Here is a 17,918-nt window from a genome sequence, read left to right as displayed (position 1 = left end):
TACCGTAACGCGAGTAACCTTATTTTTCAGTGGTTTTCCACGCAAAAGAGAGAAAGAGAGAGGTTTAGTTTGTTGCCGTAATAAAATTTTAAGACGCTTGGGCGGGCGTGCAAATTATTCGCCCGGCTTTACTCAGTTTTGCGGGAAGGAGGAGGAGCGCAGTGAGCAAAACATATTCCATTAAGGTGTAAATGTTTAAGTATCCGTACAGCTTGCATCTATAATTTATCGAGATTGCCATGTGTGCTACAGTGCGCACGTGTGTACAGTTTATGCTCGTTATAATCACACTAGGGGAAGAAAGAAGGGAGATGAGTTCTATGTATAATACATATACAATATACAGGGTGTTTCTAAAATTAGTCAGAGATTTTAAGGACGTCCGAGATGAAAATCACCCCCCCATATCTTCCACTCAAAGTCGGATCAAAAACCACATAAAAATAAATGTCACTATTAATTATTACGCTTGTAAAATTTCGATCTGTGAAAAATTCTCCGAGAGCTATAATACATTTTTCGACTTTTCCCCCAACTTTAGGGGGCTATAACTCGGAGGGAAAGGATTTTTGGACCCATGTTTATTTTTTTTCTTATTTTGGCTTCTAGAATACGCTCTTAAAATCTCTGGCATAGAGTTTTTTAACACCCTGTTATACAAGGTGTTAAAAAATTAGACCGACAAACTTTAAAGGGGGAAAGAAGACTTCAAAACAAACATTTTTTGTTAATACTAATTTTCTCTGCAACGTTTAGTTTTAATACTACATGATACGAGATACACTGTAAAAAAATTTAGTAAATTTACACAAATAATAGGTGTAAAAATTACATGATTAGTCTTGTAAATATAAGAAATCATGTAATTTTACAGAAATTATGTAATTCCACAAAATTATGTAGATTTATCTTTTATTATATAAATATATCTTCTTTTATATGGAAACTTACGAAATAATATGATATTTTAAAGATTTTATGTAATTATCTAAATTTTTGTAATATTACTCAATACAACAGTAATATTCTATATATCGTGTTTAATAATATGTTTAATAATAATATGTTTAATAATATGTTTAATAATACAATTATAAAAAATATTTTTATATTATCGTTTTATAATTTTACATACATATTGTAAATTTATTTTTGCAATCAGCTTAATTACAAATGAAGAAATTAATTTTACTTGTATATACTGCAAATTTACAAACGCGTGGAAATTTACAACTATTATAGTGGGTCTTAAAATTACCCACTATAATAGTTGTAATTTTACACAAAATTTTTTTACAGTGTATGATTTGTGACTTTTCAGTTTATCACCTTTATATTAAAGTTAATGAATGACTTTTTGAGCATTTACTGTAAAAAGAGTGAATTACTTTTATATATTTGTTCCGTGTTTTGTTCAAGATTAAAATACAATTTAATTTTTCGACTTACATGTTTGTTTATTGTTTAAGTCACAAACTCCTATTTCATACTATGCAGTATAAAACTAAAATCGTAGAGAAAAATTGTATTAACAAAAAATGTTTATTTTGAAGTCTTCTATTTCCCTTCAAAATTTGTCGATCTAATTTTTTAACACCCTGTATGTATACCTACATATATATTGTATATAAAACACACACGCGTTATCTCTCCGCGCACGTCTTCGCGTAGTCTTTTGTTTTCATCCTCCCAGTATATAGAAATCCTCCGCGCGGCAGTAATCTCGTTTACCGTACTTGTGTACATACATACATACATACATACATACACACGTTCGCGGAAAAATTAGGAAAGTCTAATTACACGGCCGGCAGGCACGCGTATATATATACCAACTATCGTTTTTTGCAGTTCTTGATGAAAATTTTTGGTAAACCGCGCGGACGTTCGTAATTTCTTTTCAAGGTCCAGATGGGATTATTATTTTTTTTCTCACGGTTCAGATGGGTGATGGGACGATCTCGGACCCCCCAAAAAATTATAAAAAAATTAAGAGTAGCAAAATTGATAATAGACAGAAAGCGTGACTCGAGTTATTTAAGGTAAAATCGAAGAAAAAGGTGTTATTTCATTATTCTCTTGATTTTTCTTTTTTTACGCAACAAGAGAATTTTATTTTACGCCGTTTCGGGCCGGATAAGATTGCGCGCGAAATGTTGCGAGGAAAGAAATAACAACTACGCATTTAGTGATGTAACTTTTACGAGTCTTGGTGAAGGAATTTTCGAACGTTTATTTATGCAGCTAGTCGATCATTTTTACACACGACGAAGAGAGGAGATAGAGAAACGCTGGCTTCCCGTCTCTCCTCGAAAAGATTTTACTTCGCAGCTTGATTTTTCTCGCGGTAATGGGACGCCCAATAGAGGATCTTGGCTAATAGGAATTTAATTATCTCGTCGACGTCGCTACGGGTATACACACGCTAATGATTTTCCCTCGTGTCCCGGACTGTTCCGCCAACCGCAAAAATTATTACCGTCAGTAATAAGGATGGAAAGGCGAAATAGCAATACGCTCCTTTCGCCTCTCTCTCTCATTCCCGTTCATCGAATCTCTGTAAATACACCAACGGGGTTAGTAATACGGCGTAATATGAATTTTTTTCCCATTTTTCGCCGTCGTTAGCTTCCTCTTCCCATCCTGAAAATCCAATTTGTTCTACCTTGAGCCATTCTCGACCCAACATTTGCAACGCCAGTCCCTCGAGATCGTAATCGAAAGAAGGGGGGAAAAAATGTCCGACTGATATCGGCGGATTAATTGATATGCGGTCGGGTAAGCAAATGTTTAATTCGTTCAACGTGTCTCTGATCTTTCTAGATACGACTTGGATTCTCGAAAGGGGCGTGGAATAAATATTAATTCGTTCGACTATTTTTTTTTTCGCTCGTGTATTTTTTTCAGAATTTTTGATCGATATCAAGAACGTTACGTAAGATGTCTAAATTATAAATTGTAATAATATTATCAGGAGACCAAGATCGGCTTACGCGTTAATAATTAAACCTACATCAGCATTTGGCAAACAGGGCGATATTTTTAACGATTTTTTTTTTCGAGAATTAAAATGCTTTTCTTTCTTTTTTTTTCTGCGAAAATTGAATCGGATGCAGAGTATATCTTTCTTCGCAATTTTTATCAGATTATCACACTTTGTTATAAAATTTGTATTATACAGCGAAGTTTTTAATCCGCTGGTAATTCGAAAACCAACAACGTCTCGACGTTTCGAATAAAAATTGTTTACAATTTGCGTAGAAATATTATTTTTACGTTTATTCCGGTTACTAGGTAAAATTTACCTGGCTGGTTAACGCTGTCTACTCTTGTGATTTATCAGCGAGTGAGCTTTCACGGAATGTTCTTTTCAATTTCGAACCTCCGCCTTCTTTCGGATATATCGCGGTCGCGAGCACCGTCTTTTTCCATCTCTCCTCCACACGTTGGGTGAAAATTTAATTATCGCGTCAACCGAGCTTGGCCGTTCACGCGCGCAGAACCAACCGTGAACTACTTGATTTCACCAAGATTTCTCGCGAGGCATTGTACAAACGATTGTTATATACGTGAGAAGTGTGTATTTGAAATTACAATTGAACAAATTATAAAAAAAAATGTTTAATTAACTTTAACTTTATTTATCAAGATTTAGGGCACAAAAAAATTGCAGCTGTCACTTGGTCTCACCAAGATTTCTTATTCCACCAATTGTTATATACGTGAGAAGTGTGTATTACAATTGAACAAATTATTTAAGAAAATATGTTCAATTAATTCTAACTTTATTTATGAAAATTTAGGGCATAAAAAATTGCATCTGTCACTTGGTCTCGTCAAGATTTATCGCAAAGTATTATTATATACGTGAGAAGTGTATTTGAAATTACAATTGAACAAATTATTTTTAAAAAATGTTCAATTAACCCTAACTTTATTTATGAAAATTTAGGACATAAAAAAATGACAAAAAATTTTTTTTTAATTTATTTAAAAATCATTTTAAAAAATGACAACTGTCACAAATAAGAATATATAGAGACTTCTCTGAACAATTTTGAGAGGGCACAGCCATATGTTGTGTCCTGAAGATTTTGAAAAAAATTACAATCGAACAGATTATTTAAAAAAAAAAAAAATTAATTAGACTAATTTTATTTATGAAGATTTAGGACATAAAAAAATGACAACTGTCACAAATACGAATATATAGGGATCTTCTGTGAACAATTTTGAGGAAGCGCAGCTATATGTTGTATCTTGAAGATATTGAAAGAAATTACAATCGAACAATTATTTAAAAAAAAAAAATTAATTAGACTAATTTTATTTATGAAGATTTAGGACATAAAAAAATGACAACTGTCACAAATACGAATATATAGGGATCTTCTGTGAACAATTTTGAGGAAGCGCAGCTATATGTTGTATCTTGAAGATTTTGAAAGAAATTACAATCGAATTATTAAAAAAAAAAAAAATTAATTAGACTAATTTTATTTATGAAGATTTAGGACATAAAAAAATGACAACTGTCACAAATAAGAATATATAGGGATCTTCTCTGAGCAATTTTGAGGAAGCGCAGCTATATGTTGTGTCTTGAAGATTTTGAAAGAAATTACAATCGAACAATAATTAAAAAAAAAAAAATTAATTAGACTAATTTTATTTATGAAGATTTAGGACATAAAAAAATGACAACTGTCACAAATAAGAATATATAGGGATCTTCTCTGAGCAATTTTGAGGAAGCGCAGCTATATGTTGTGTCTTGAAGATTTTGAAAGAAATTACAATCGAACAGATAATTAAAAAAAAAAATTAATTAGACTAATTTTATTTATGAAGATTTAGGACAAAAAAATGACAACTGTCACAAATAAGAATATATAGGGATCTTCTCTGAGCAATTTTGAGGAAGCGCAGCTATATGTTGTGTCTTGAAGATTTTGAAAGAAATTACAATCGAACAGATAATTAAAAAAAAAAATTAATTAGACTAATTTTATTTATGAAGATTTAGGACAAAAAAATGACAACTGTCACAAATAAGAATATATAGGGATCTTCTCTGAGCAATTTTGAGAGGGCACAGCCATATGTTGTGTCCTGAAGATTTTGAAAGAAATTACAATCGAACAGATAATTAAAAAAAAAAATTAATTAGACTAATTTTATTTATGAAGATTTAGGACAAAAAAATGACAACTGTCACAAATAAGAATATATAGGGATCTTCTCTGAGCAATTTTGAGAGGGCACAGCCATATGTTGTGTCCTGAAGATTTTGAAAGAAATTACAATCGAACAGATAATTAAAAAAAAAAATTAATTAGACTAGTTTTATTTATGAAGATTTAGGACATAAAAAAATGACAACTGTCACAAATAAGAATATATAGGGATCTTCTCTGAGCAATTTTGAGGAGGCGCAGCCATATGTTGTGTATCCTGAAGATTTTTCAATATTGTCTTCGAATAACGACGAACGGGAAACGTCGTCGTCGTCGTCGTGGCGTTTCGTAGTGGGTCAATGATTCAAAGTAGATGTCGGAGTAGGAAACGGATGGACGACGTATCGAGTTTAGTCGCGATAGCGGCCGCGTAGCTTTGTTCATCAATTCCTGCCACATCGAGCGGAAAGACATTCTCCGACGAAGTAATATCGATAATGAGCTACACTCGTCGTTGTTTTCGTTGCAGTAACTTTGTTCGTTAGTGTTCAGAACTTATACTTTTATGATTGAATCTTTCCCGCTGGAATGGCAGCAGTAAAAATTGTATACGCGTACGTTTCATTATTTCTGCGATTATTTATTTTAAATGTGCATATAATATACATTTATATGTATTTAAGTCTTATATTAAAATAATATACGTAAAAAATATTATTTAATAGTTTAATTATTTCTATATTATTTTTATATATATTTCAATATAAATTTTTAATATATTTAATATATTTTTTAATATATATTGAAAACTTAAATTAAAATAAAATATATAGAAATAATTAGATGTGCAAATATATATAGATTATTTATATAATATATGTAGCTTTGAAAGAGAGACGTCGAGTAATAAAAGGGAGTAAAATTGGTGGCCGAGAAAAGAAATTACGAACGCAACGGGATCGTTTTTAGGGCCGATTACGTTTCGAGAATTTTGCGGAAGCGCAGGACGTTTAACGACCTCAATGGCTCGTGTTGTAATTCCGGTGCAATGCGATACTGTCATCATCTCTCGCAAACGATCTCCTCTCGCATGCCGTTTTACGCCGGCTGTTAGATGAGCCGCGAATGAAACCGTGATTCTCTCTCGATGTGGAATGCTAAAAGAGAGAAGACAGTGCAAGGCTTTTATCCCCCTTTTGCTCTCTCTCTCTCTCTCTCTCTATCTTTCTCTCTTCAGTATTCAATGCAATTCGTCAATTGCTGCATAAACCGTCACGGTGAGCCCGCGAAATTCGGCATATCTGCAGATATTGAAATTGAGCTTCCGACCGACATATCGATGGAAAGATAATTGACTGAATCGTGTGCGCTATTTTTTTTCCTCTATATGCTATATATGCGTATAACTATAGAAATCCGCGCTGCAAAGTATAAAATATTTTTTACATCGCTTTTTTAAATATGTCGTTCGAGGTATTATATAATAATAATTTCGAAAAAAAGGAAGAAAGATTGTTTTATATAATAAAATTAAAAATTCTTGTAACAAGTATAAAAACCGATAATAAATATTGTCAGCGTGTCACGGTTTGTTTGTGCCATTCCCGAGAAAATATATAAACGAGAGAATATTTTTGTTCCAAAGAAGCAACATTATATCCCGTATTTTTTATCTTTATTCATTCTTCATGGTTTCCGTTTACTTGGTTATATTTACTGCCCAGTTTAAACATAATTATTTAAAGGAAGTTGTATATGTAAAGAAAAAAAAATAACACACACGTATCTTGCAAAGTAAAATTTCTTCGCATTAAAATTTAAGGATTCTGCTTATGTACACTGTAGAAAAATGTTATGTATCACATACAAATTTGTAAAATTAAACAAAATTTTAAATTAATTAAATAAAATTTGTACATATTTTTATGTAATACATTACATTTTTTTCGATATACCGCGAGAACTCGAAGCGTTTAAAGTTTAATGCGATACTGTGTTGCATTAGCATCAGTATCGGCAAATATAATTAAAGCGTGGTGGATAAGGCTTGATGCCAAAATGGTGCATTCGTACTCGACGTTGTCGCGAATGAATCCTCGTTGCGGAATCTCCGAGTGTTGTATTTCGGAAGTTAATCCGACAATATATATATACAGGGGGTTGCATCGCACAAGGCAAGAAGCAACTATTATCCTCTCTTCCGGTTGAGACCGGAATTAACCTTACGGTGAACACTATGTATATATTCCGTATTCGATCTTTTTCATGTAAATGAATTTTCTACTTATTTATACATCGTTATCATGGATTTATACAAAGAATTGCGTGCTACTGTCGACGCGTCAAGAAAAAAAATCGTATGCACATACATAGTATGTCACAACCGCAGATTACCGGTTGAGAACAAGTTGAGAAAAACGGTGGTTAAAGGTATTCATAAATGGCAAACTGTTCAATACAGCTAGGAAATTTTCGATGAACCTCGTAACCACGATTATTAGCAGAATTTATTTAAATTGAAAATATAAAATGTTATTAAATATTTAGTTTTAACGAGATCGAATCATAAAATTTATTTTTTAATTTCTATATATATATAAATAAATCTTAATTAGCCAGCTTGCACTTTATTTGTAAAAAATTTTATTAGAATCTTTTAAATTTTACATATAATTTTCTTTTATTTTTGTTGAATAACGGAAACGCTTAAAATGCCATAACAATTATTAATTGAAATAAAATTTAAAATATAAAATGTAATTTATCTAGTTTTAACGAGATCAATTTATAAAATTTATTTTTCAATTTCTTTAAAGGAAACATTCTCTCTGTCTATATAATATAACTTTATTACGTTTATTCGTACAATTTTTCAAGTCTCCACATTGTTATATCTATGTCGAATTTATATATATATCTTAATTAGCCCGCTCCCATTTTATCGGGTGTGTGAAGTTGGCACCCCTATGTTATGCTATCATAGTTCTGTTAAAAGTTCCGAGTTATTTAGAACCATAGGAAGAGTTCTTGATAATTTTTAGAAATAGTTCCGGTCATTACGATAACGAAAATCGGTTTCAAAAAATAGGGCTGCCAACTTCACATTTTTCGAGTTCCAATAGTTTGGAGCACAGTTTTAAGGTTCTTTTAAATACTTGTATAGTTCCTGATTATTTTTTGAAAGAGTTGTGCAATTTTTAGATAAAAAAACGTTATTTCTAAAATATCTTCGATATTGAAAGTATGTTTTTTTATCTCTATAAAAATTGCAAAACTCTTTCAAAAAATAATCAGAAACTATAAAACTATTAAACAATTTAAATTTACTCACCTCACGGTTGCTCCTTTGTTGCCCGATGCCTCCCCGGGCCTCCTTCTCGTACAAGTTTCGAAACACTTGCACTCGCGTTATTTTTTTTCGTTCGCGACGCGCGGCGACGCCCGGGTTTTAGCTATCGCGATTACGATGTCGGTACGCGCGACGCGATCGGATTTATACAACCGCCAAAGATGCTAATTAATACACTCGTTTTTTCGCGGACCGGCAAGAAGCGCGCGACCAATGATCACGAAGAATCGAAGAACAGCACCGGAGGTGGAGCTAGACTGACACTGCCAGGTTCGGAACGCGCAGCGACACGCGCGCCACATCGTAGTGGTGGGGGTATGTAGAGGTTGCGACGTGGGAGCTCGGCCAATCACGCCGCGACTACATACCCCCACCACTACGACGTGGCGCGCGTGTCGCTGCGCGTTCCGAACCTGGCAGTGCCAGTCTAGCTCCACCTTCAGTGCTCTTCTTTGATTCTTCGTGATCGACGGTCGCGCGCTTCTTGCCGGTTCGCGAAAGGACGAGTGTATTAATTAGCGTCTTTGGTGGTTAATTATCGTATAAATCCGATCGCGTCGCACGTACCAATATCGTAATCGCGATCGCACGCGCGAGATTGATCTCGTCGGCCGTGAATCTCGCTCAATATTCGTCTCGCTTGCGTCCTTGGGCGACTTCAGTACGTTGCGGCCAAGTCGCCATCTTCGTTCGATACGTGCTGCTACATTCTCGTCGTATTTTCCATCGTTCCTGATCAACGGTTGCGCGCTTCTTGCCGGTCCGCGAAAGGACGAGTGTATTAATTAGCGTCTTTGGCGGTTAATTATCGTATAAATCCGATCGCGTCGCGCGTACCGACATCGTAATCGCGATCGCACACGTGAAATTGATCTCGTCGATCGTGAATCGCGCTCAATGTTCGTCTCGCTGCATCCTTCGGCCACTTCAGTGCGTCGCGGCCAAGTCGCTCGCTTGGTCATCTTCGTTCGATAAGCCCCTGCGAAAAGTGGGTCTTGGAAAAAGCGGCGACGCGAAAATGGAGCTTCGGTTTTATTCGCGCGCGAATAAGCTCTCGCGAGTCTCGCGTTTTACCGAAACGCGTCGAAGATTGTGATAGCTAAAACCCGGGCGTCGCGAACGAAAAAAAATAACGCGAGTGCAAGTGTTTCGAAACTTGTACGAGAAGGAGGCCCGGGGAGGCATCGGGCAACAAAGGAGCAACCGTGAGGTGAGTAAATTTAAATTGTTTAATAGTTTTATAGTTGCTGATTATTTTTTGAAAGAGTTTTGCAATTTTTATAGAGATAAAAAAACATACTTTCAATATCGAAGATATTTTAGAAATAAAGTTTTTTTATCTAAAAATTGCACAACTCTTTCAAAAAATAATCAGGAACTATACAAGTATTTAAAAGAACCTTAAAACTGTGCTCCAAACTATTGGAACTCGAAAAATGTGAAGTTGGCAGCCCTATTTTTTGAAACCGATTTTCGTTATCGTAATGACCGGAACTATTTCTAAAAATTATCAAGAACTCTTCCTATGGTTCTAAATAACTCGGAACTCTTAACAGAACTGTGATAGCATAACATAGGGGTGCCAACTTCACACCTTCCATTTTATCTATGAATAATTTATATATAAAACCTCTTACTTTAATATTATAATACCTATATAATAAATTTTTTTTATATATTTTCGTTGAATAAGGGATGCGCTTAAAATGCCACAAAGATTATTTCGTCTGACGCTTTTCCGTGCAGAAGGTACTCGAAATTCTCGCGCGACTCTCTCGTGCTTCTCCCGAGGAAAGTAAAGTAAAGCTTCTCACGCCCGTAGTCTCGTTTGTTTGTTTTGCCGTGTTTTGTCTGCGCGCGGCAACATTAATATACGGCCTCCTCGTCCATAATTTAGGCGTCGGACTCGCGGGACAACATTTCGTCGTTTAGAAGGAAGAGCTTCTGCCGCTGCTCTCCTGCAGGGGTGAGAAATCGTTGGCGAAGGTTCGCCTCTCTTTTCCTCCGGCCGCGCGAAACATTATTTCGTATGCGCCGAGGAAATGTCATTCCGTGTCGCGTATTCAATATTATCGTCCAACACAACATTTCTTGTCCTAGGCGCATCATTCAGCTCATTCACTCTGGCTCATTGTCGACATCGACATGCGCGGAAAATCAGCTTTATAGCTAGTTCCCTCTCTCGATGCGTCCTTATCGCGCTTTTAGACAAGAGAAGTTATTCTGAATGGAATATATGCATGCATATAAATACACATATATAACTGAAAGATTTGGGACGTTTTTGTCGAGACGTTGATTTTTTATTCATTGTTTGCGCAAAATGGTCTCGATTTAAATTTAATTATCGAATTATTATTGATATTCTTGATATTCTTGGGAAAGAGAGATATAAAAATGAGATTACCTACGAACGACTAATAGGACCGATAAAAAATTGTCTTTAAAAAGATAGAGTAGACTTGTTCTCTTATTAAAGAATAAGGAATAATTACGTTCTCTTAATATAATTATTACTTTAATAACGTATTGAAATCAAGTTTTTTTATCATTATTCTTTTTTTACAGTATTATTAAATTTATGAGATTGGAATAAGGCTCCTGGGTGCTCACCGCGGCCATATTGGATTGTGACGTCAGAGGCGAGAAAGCACACGCTGAAAATTCTTAGATGCCATTTTTTAATGAAAAGATATTTCGATTAAACAGCACTTCAGATGGCTTTAGCACACTCTTAAAAAACCCCGAAAACTATCCTTTTCCCTTTATAATCAATCAACATCTGTAAAATGATCGAGATATCAAACTTTGACATGCGGAATGACTGCGCATGTGCAAAGACCAGACGGACTGGGCTTCATAATATTACATTTTACAGCTGTTGATTGATTATAAAGGGAAAAGGATAGTTTTCGGGGTTTTTAAAGAGTGTGCTAAAGCTATCTGAAGTGCTGTTTCATTGAAATATTTTTTTATTTCGAAATGGCATCTAAGAAACTTTAGCGTGTGTTTTTTTCTCGCCTCTGACGTCACGATTTCGACATGGTCAGCAAGGAACCAGGAGCAAAATAAATTTAGATTCGCTTACTATCGATTACATCGGCAAATAATGGACCCGTGGTTGATCAGGGAAGGTTTTCAAAATTCAAATGTATTTCTGAGCCGGATTTAAACATTTTCGTCGACAAAAACCGCGCAGAGACACATCGCTGTAAGGAGAGAGCATTCCGGATTAGTACGTGAAACGTGAGGGATCATTTTTCAGAGATGTCTGCCAGACAAAAAGAAGAAAGAAAAAAGGGTCTGCGGTGAAAGAAAAGGTGGTGTACGCGTACACTCTTTTTCTTTCTCTCTCCCTTTCGACGTGGCGCTTTCATTATGCATACGACAGATTTACAGCGAAACGTACTTGCATTTTCCTCCTCCGTGGAGTCGCAGCTTCCCGTAGAAAAGCGAATCAGCCCGCGGTACGAGGCCGTGTTTACTTCGCGAAATTCAATCGTGTCGCCAACCGTGTTACCAAAGTAGCGTAGAGTCCTGCGTGAAGTATGATCGCCGAGATTTCACCCTAGTTTTTCACAGTTAGCAGTTTTTCCGCGGAAAAACACGAGCGAGAGATACTACGAGTCGCGAGCATTTTCTTCCGGTTCCGCGAGATTTTTGTCGTAGGTGAGTAGTTTATCGAGGATTAATTTTAATACGAAATCAGGTGTTAAAAGGGTTGATAAGAGAGAGTCAGGCGCAAAAAAAATTGTTTTTAAATTCCTCTTTAATTATTTTGAACGTTTCGGTTCTCGATAGGCTGAGGATGGTCTAAAGAAAGGACTGAAATGTTTCGTATTTATTTTATATATATACATAGTTGAAAAATTTGTGTTAAATTTAACAAATATCACCTGTCCCAAACGGTCCGCAGAAATTTTTGTGTTAATTTAACATAATACGGATATGTTAAATGGTGACACGAATATTGTGTTAATATTTTAACGTAAAATAAATGCAAACTTCAAATAAACTTAAAATAAATTTTGTGTAAAATTAACATAGTTTTAATGTAAAAATTAACTAAAAAAATTGTTAATTTTACATTTTATCATCCCCACTTATATTATAAAGTAAAATTAACATTTTTTTTCTGTAAATTTTAACAGATAAATCTTGTCACTAATAATACGGAACATATTTATTGTGTAAAATTAAAAATAGATATACATTGTGTTATTTTTACACTTTTTTTTAGTTGTTTTAATAATTTAACATTTGAGTCCAATTAACATAACAGCAATATGTTAAATTAACACATGAATGTGTTAAATATTTAACACAAAAATTTTAACGGGGACCGTTTTTAACAAGAAAACACATTTTCTAACTGTGTAAGAACCTTTTTTCATTTTATTATTTTAGATATATTCTACTTCGCGGTTAAAGAAACTTTAATTACATATTTCTGTAAAAATATAAACTGTCAAAAATTGAAAATTCGGAATCAAGTCTAAAACACTTTTGGTTAAAGTTTAATTTTGATAACTTTAGATATACTTCGCGATTAAAGGGTTTCTTATATAAAGCAAGTATGCAATATATTAATATAATAAGAAATTTTAATTACGTAATTTTGTAAAAATAAATTGTTAAAAATATATATATATTATCTATTTCTTTTATATATTCAATATTCGCAATCAACAAGGAACGGTTTTTTTTACATGAGGATTCTTTGAATGTTTCGCGAGACTTTCGTGCGAAAACTTAGTATTCCAGTTAACTTAAATTTTAATCCAAATTTTCCACTATATTGCGTAGCAGTTTTACCAGGAAGGAATTTCAGTTTATGAAAATAGAGGAAATTGCCGTTAAAATACTTGAAATACACTGTCATTCGTGCAATTAACATAGTTCGTAGATAAATGTGTTAAGGATCGCTCATGCCACTCTTTGTTACAAAGTTTCGTACTTTGGATCTGACCCAATGGCTTTGATACTTTGATCATGTAGCCGTCCCGAATCCGGTGGGGAGATTCCATGGGGAGACAAACTCGTGATATTAACTTCCCGTTTCTGATGCGATCAAGTCAGCCGATGTGGGTTGTAAACCTATCACCTTGTGTATAAGCACATATCAGTTTTACGATTTATTATTCGAGAGAGGCCGAGAGAGAGAGAGAGGTAGAATTTCCGACCTAATATCAACCCTAAAGTGATCGCGCTGTTAAATGGAATATTAGAGGTCTCATGGATGACACATCTGTCACTCGTTTTCACGAAATACAAATCATACGTTATGAGCATGTATTATTTATTCATGTATTAATCATTAAACTTAAATTTTAAAAAGATCGTTGACACATAAGAGAAATGAAGACACGTGGGTGACTAATGTCATCCACGTGACATTTGTCCTTCATTTTTAAAAGACGAATTAAAATATAAAGACATATACTACGAGCGTATTATTTATTCAAATATATGTTAACCATTATAAACGTAAATTTTACAAGATTGTTGACACATAAGAAAATTGCAGAATTTCGTGCACGTGGGTGACTAACGTCATCTGTCATCCATTTGTAAAAGGCGAATTAAAATATAAAGACATATATTATGAGCATATTATTTATTCAAATGCATGTGTTGACCATTAAAAACTTAAATTTTAAAAAGATCGACATTGACACATAAGAAAAATGAAAACACGTGGGTGACTAGTGTCATTCACACCAGATAGGATTAATTCCCTATTATTGTTGTTGCAAAATACACAGTATCTCGAGTGACATTCTCGAATCACTCGTAAAACGTAGCCATTCATTTAGGTCGCGTCTAATTAAATCGCGCGTGGGAGGCTGGGAAGGAAAGGGGAAGCAAATAGGGAGGAACATGCGATTCTTGCGTGTGTATAATAGTAGAGCGCGTCTCTCCTCGGAGTATATATACCTAGAAGAAGAGGTTGTGCGTCTCCTGCGGAGGTAGCCATTTCGCGTCGCGCGGGAATGTAATAATTACCAGACCTGGCTCTTATTACGCCGGCGGTCTTGCATTACCGCTGACTAGTCGGCGATGAGATAGCGCCGTGTCTTCGCTCCCCCTCATATGCTCTTCGCCCAACGTTTTCTCCTACGCTCCTCGAGAAAGCTAATGTCGACGAGAGCCATCAGCTCAGGCGCGTCTAGTTAGTCATTTAACACATAGTTGCGTGCGAGAGACGATGACGGGGATTTACGTAAATCTCGGAAAATCCAGCCAGCGATTTAAGTCACGGCGAAATATTTCAGATATTTCAAGCGTGTTATCGTGATTATATGATCCTTATCTGGCGACAGATGACTAAGGGAGGGTTATCGAACTTGAGAATTCGAAGAATTTTGAAATTTGACTTGAATTTAGAACTATCCTCGTATAAAACTATTTTTCGCTGACGTTGAAAAGTGTTTTAAAAAGGTAAAACCACCCCTTTGAAAAGATTTTTTTGTTTTTCACAAATAGCTTAAGAATTTTAAGAAATATTATAAAAATTACATACAAATTTTCATTAAAAATTTGTTTTCTATTTGTTTGAACGATAATTGTTTAAACAAAATATGGAAATGGTTTTTTTTCTTTATGGGTAATTTATAGATTAAAAAAAACTGTAACTTTTGTTTGAATTTTTTTCGACATCCCTTAGAATTCTTAAGCTATCTAGTGAAGAAAGAAAAACCTTACTGTTTCAAGAAATCTTTTTATCTCTTTAAAGCGCTTTCCATCAACAAAAATAGTTTTGTATTAAGTACTCCAAGTTCAGGCCAAGTTTAAAAATTTTTCGAATTTCCGAGTTCGATAACCTTCCTTGTAAGAAAAAAAATATTACTAGTAAAAATATAATTGACACTAAATATCGACAAACAATTAGATGGGAACAAGTTTCATTCGCGGGTCTTTTCTGTTTTTATTCCCCAAAAAAAAGTAGCTTTTCACGGGGATTTACGTTTCTTGTATACAACTTTGTCAGTTCGATGATTTGTGACAATTTTTTTGCGCCTATCTATACATCAGCATATGAAAAGATTAACTCGAAACCGTTAATTAATTTCAATACCCTCGTTTTCCAACGTACTTACTTTTTGTGTTGATATTTCAAGGACGAGACGTGAAAAATGAGAGAAATGTATGCTATCGCGAGCACGCAATCGACGAGGATATGCAAGAATGCTAATGAATAAGGGGAAAGCTTTTTAAATAAGTAATGATTTAGAATACTCAACAAGGGACTTAGAGTTTCGCCGGTAATTTATACAGCCGCGTTGTGTAAAAATAATATAATCTAGAGAAGATCAAGGGATTAAAAAGAAAATAAAGTATATTATAAGTATATTAATAGCAATAAAAAAATTACACGTCGGATATACATAGGATTCTGTAATTTTCCATTAGGTGCAACATGAAAGAGCACTCGGTAAAATTATCCTCTGAATAATATAGAAAACTGGGCATGGATAAAATTCCATGTCAAATCGCACGACGACAAACTTTAGAATGTTACCCGGCCACGCAAAGTCGCGACATTATCCTCCTCCTCTGGCGAAGAGGGAGGAGGGGATGCCGATCCGCGATTATACTTTATCGCGACAAATTTCCGCCGCCCGTGTGTTGGCTGGTCGGTTCTTTTTCTCCGGAAACCGCCTCTTCCGCCACTTTACGGAGAGGAGGAAAGAGAGTACATAGAATCGCGCGGGCGGCCTAGCTAGCTTTTTTTTCCTCGAGAGAGTATAATTCGTATAAATAATAAAATCGACTGTACACACACATACATATACACAGGCAGGCACGCACGATAATAAACAAGAGGGGCGTGGAAGAAGAGGGATTGCTGCCTATCGCGATATATCGCGCCGCGTCGCAACAATAATTCATATAACCATCGACGGAGTTAGCTCGTGCGCGAACTGCCCGATAATCGCGATGCGGAGGATTTGGGTGACCCACCGAGAGGGATTTTGCCACCTTTGCGCGAGAATGCTGAAACAGCGTTTCAGCCCCTCTTATCTTTTCGATATTTCATCATCCGGATTTAATCTTTTAACGAGCGGTTCAAGATAAGAAAGCTGATGTATTGATTCGCACAATTATATATATAGATATGCGATATTTATATATATATATATATATATATATATATATATTAATTTGAGAAACCGGTCTCTAAAACATCTAGCGAATCATGAATACAGATCACGGAGAAATACATGCATAAAAGAATAATTGACTAATGACTAATAAATAAGCGATAAAAATAAAGAATATCGTGCTTTTTAAATATTACATATTTTACTTCTATATATAGATAATTTTTTCAATATCTTATAGCTTGGCAAATATCTTAAAAATCGTAGAGATATGCAATTATTTGTAATTCGGAAATTTATACAATATATATATATATATATATAATGTTAATAAATAAAATAAATAACAAAAAATAATATATATATAATATATATGAATATATCTATATAAAATTTATCTATATAAAATTTGGAAGAAATCTGCTCTTTTAACATATCATAACATACTTATTTATCATCATTTTTAAAGTGCTTGATTTCTTTCTTGATTTCTTTATCTGGCGCACATTTGTCAGCCCTTAAAATTCGATTCTCTCGACGCCTAATTACGGGTCTGCCGGTCTCGATGGTTATCACCGAGTATAAACTAGTACGGTCGATGATTCGCATCAAGGTCCGTAGTACTGATCGCTATTCACGATTTCGATGCAGCAGAATAGCGTAAACTTCCCGTTGCACGTGAAATTCGATCGCTTTTCTTGGCGCGTGCGACATGTTGTGTGTTCCACATTCACGGAACGTCATTCTCTCTCTCTCGCTCACGCATATTATTATGTCAGGTGGTAAATATCAAGAGCAAGGTTCTCCATTCTGACAAGAGGAAACTAAACAGTCCATGTTGAGACAAGCGGAATCGCGCGTTATAGTTGCAACTCGAAATATACCGCATGTATATCCTGGTGTGGCGACGAAATGTCAAAGGATGTGAACTGTCATAGTCAGCTGTGTTCTCACAAAAGTCAAATATTTTTTAAATATTCAACATTTTTTAAATAATATATAATTATAATTATATATTAATATTATATATATTATAATTATTAATTAATATTTTTTTTATAATATTAATATTATAATTATAAATATTAAATTTTAAATAGTTGAATAATTTTCTCATATACAAGAGAAAGAGAGAGAGGGAGGGAGGGGTGGGGAGGAAGAGAAGATGTACAAAATTAATTTATATGTTTATCAAAAGCCTCGTACGTGATAATTTTTTTTTAATTAATTAATACCAGGAATTTCTTTTAGAAAAAAATAGACTATAAAATACTCTATAATTATTGA

The 17,918-nt window shown here is 34.4% G+C and overlaps 1 protein-coding gene across 7 annotated transcripts in view; it reads left to right on the top strand.

Moving 5' to 3' along the window:
* The window catches only part of Pum (pumilio), a 108,048-nt gene that overhangs the window by 53,886 nt on the left and 36,244 nt on the right, over nt 1-17,918 (top strand). The window lies entirely within an intron of this gene.

The sequence above is a fragment of the Prenolepis imparis genome, unplaced genomic scaffold (assembly GCF_030444845.1).
Source record: "Prenolepis imparis isolate NDT839.2.m4 unplaced genomic scaffold, iyPreImpa1.0 SCAF_12, whole genome shotgun sequence".
Classification (NCBI taxonomy): domain Eukaryota; kingdom Metazoa; phylum Arthropoda; class Insecta; order Hymenoptera; family Formicidae; genus Prenolepis; species Prenolepis imparis.
This window is presented reverse-complemented; position numbering and strand designations above follow the sequence as displayed.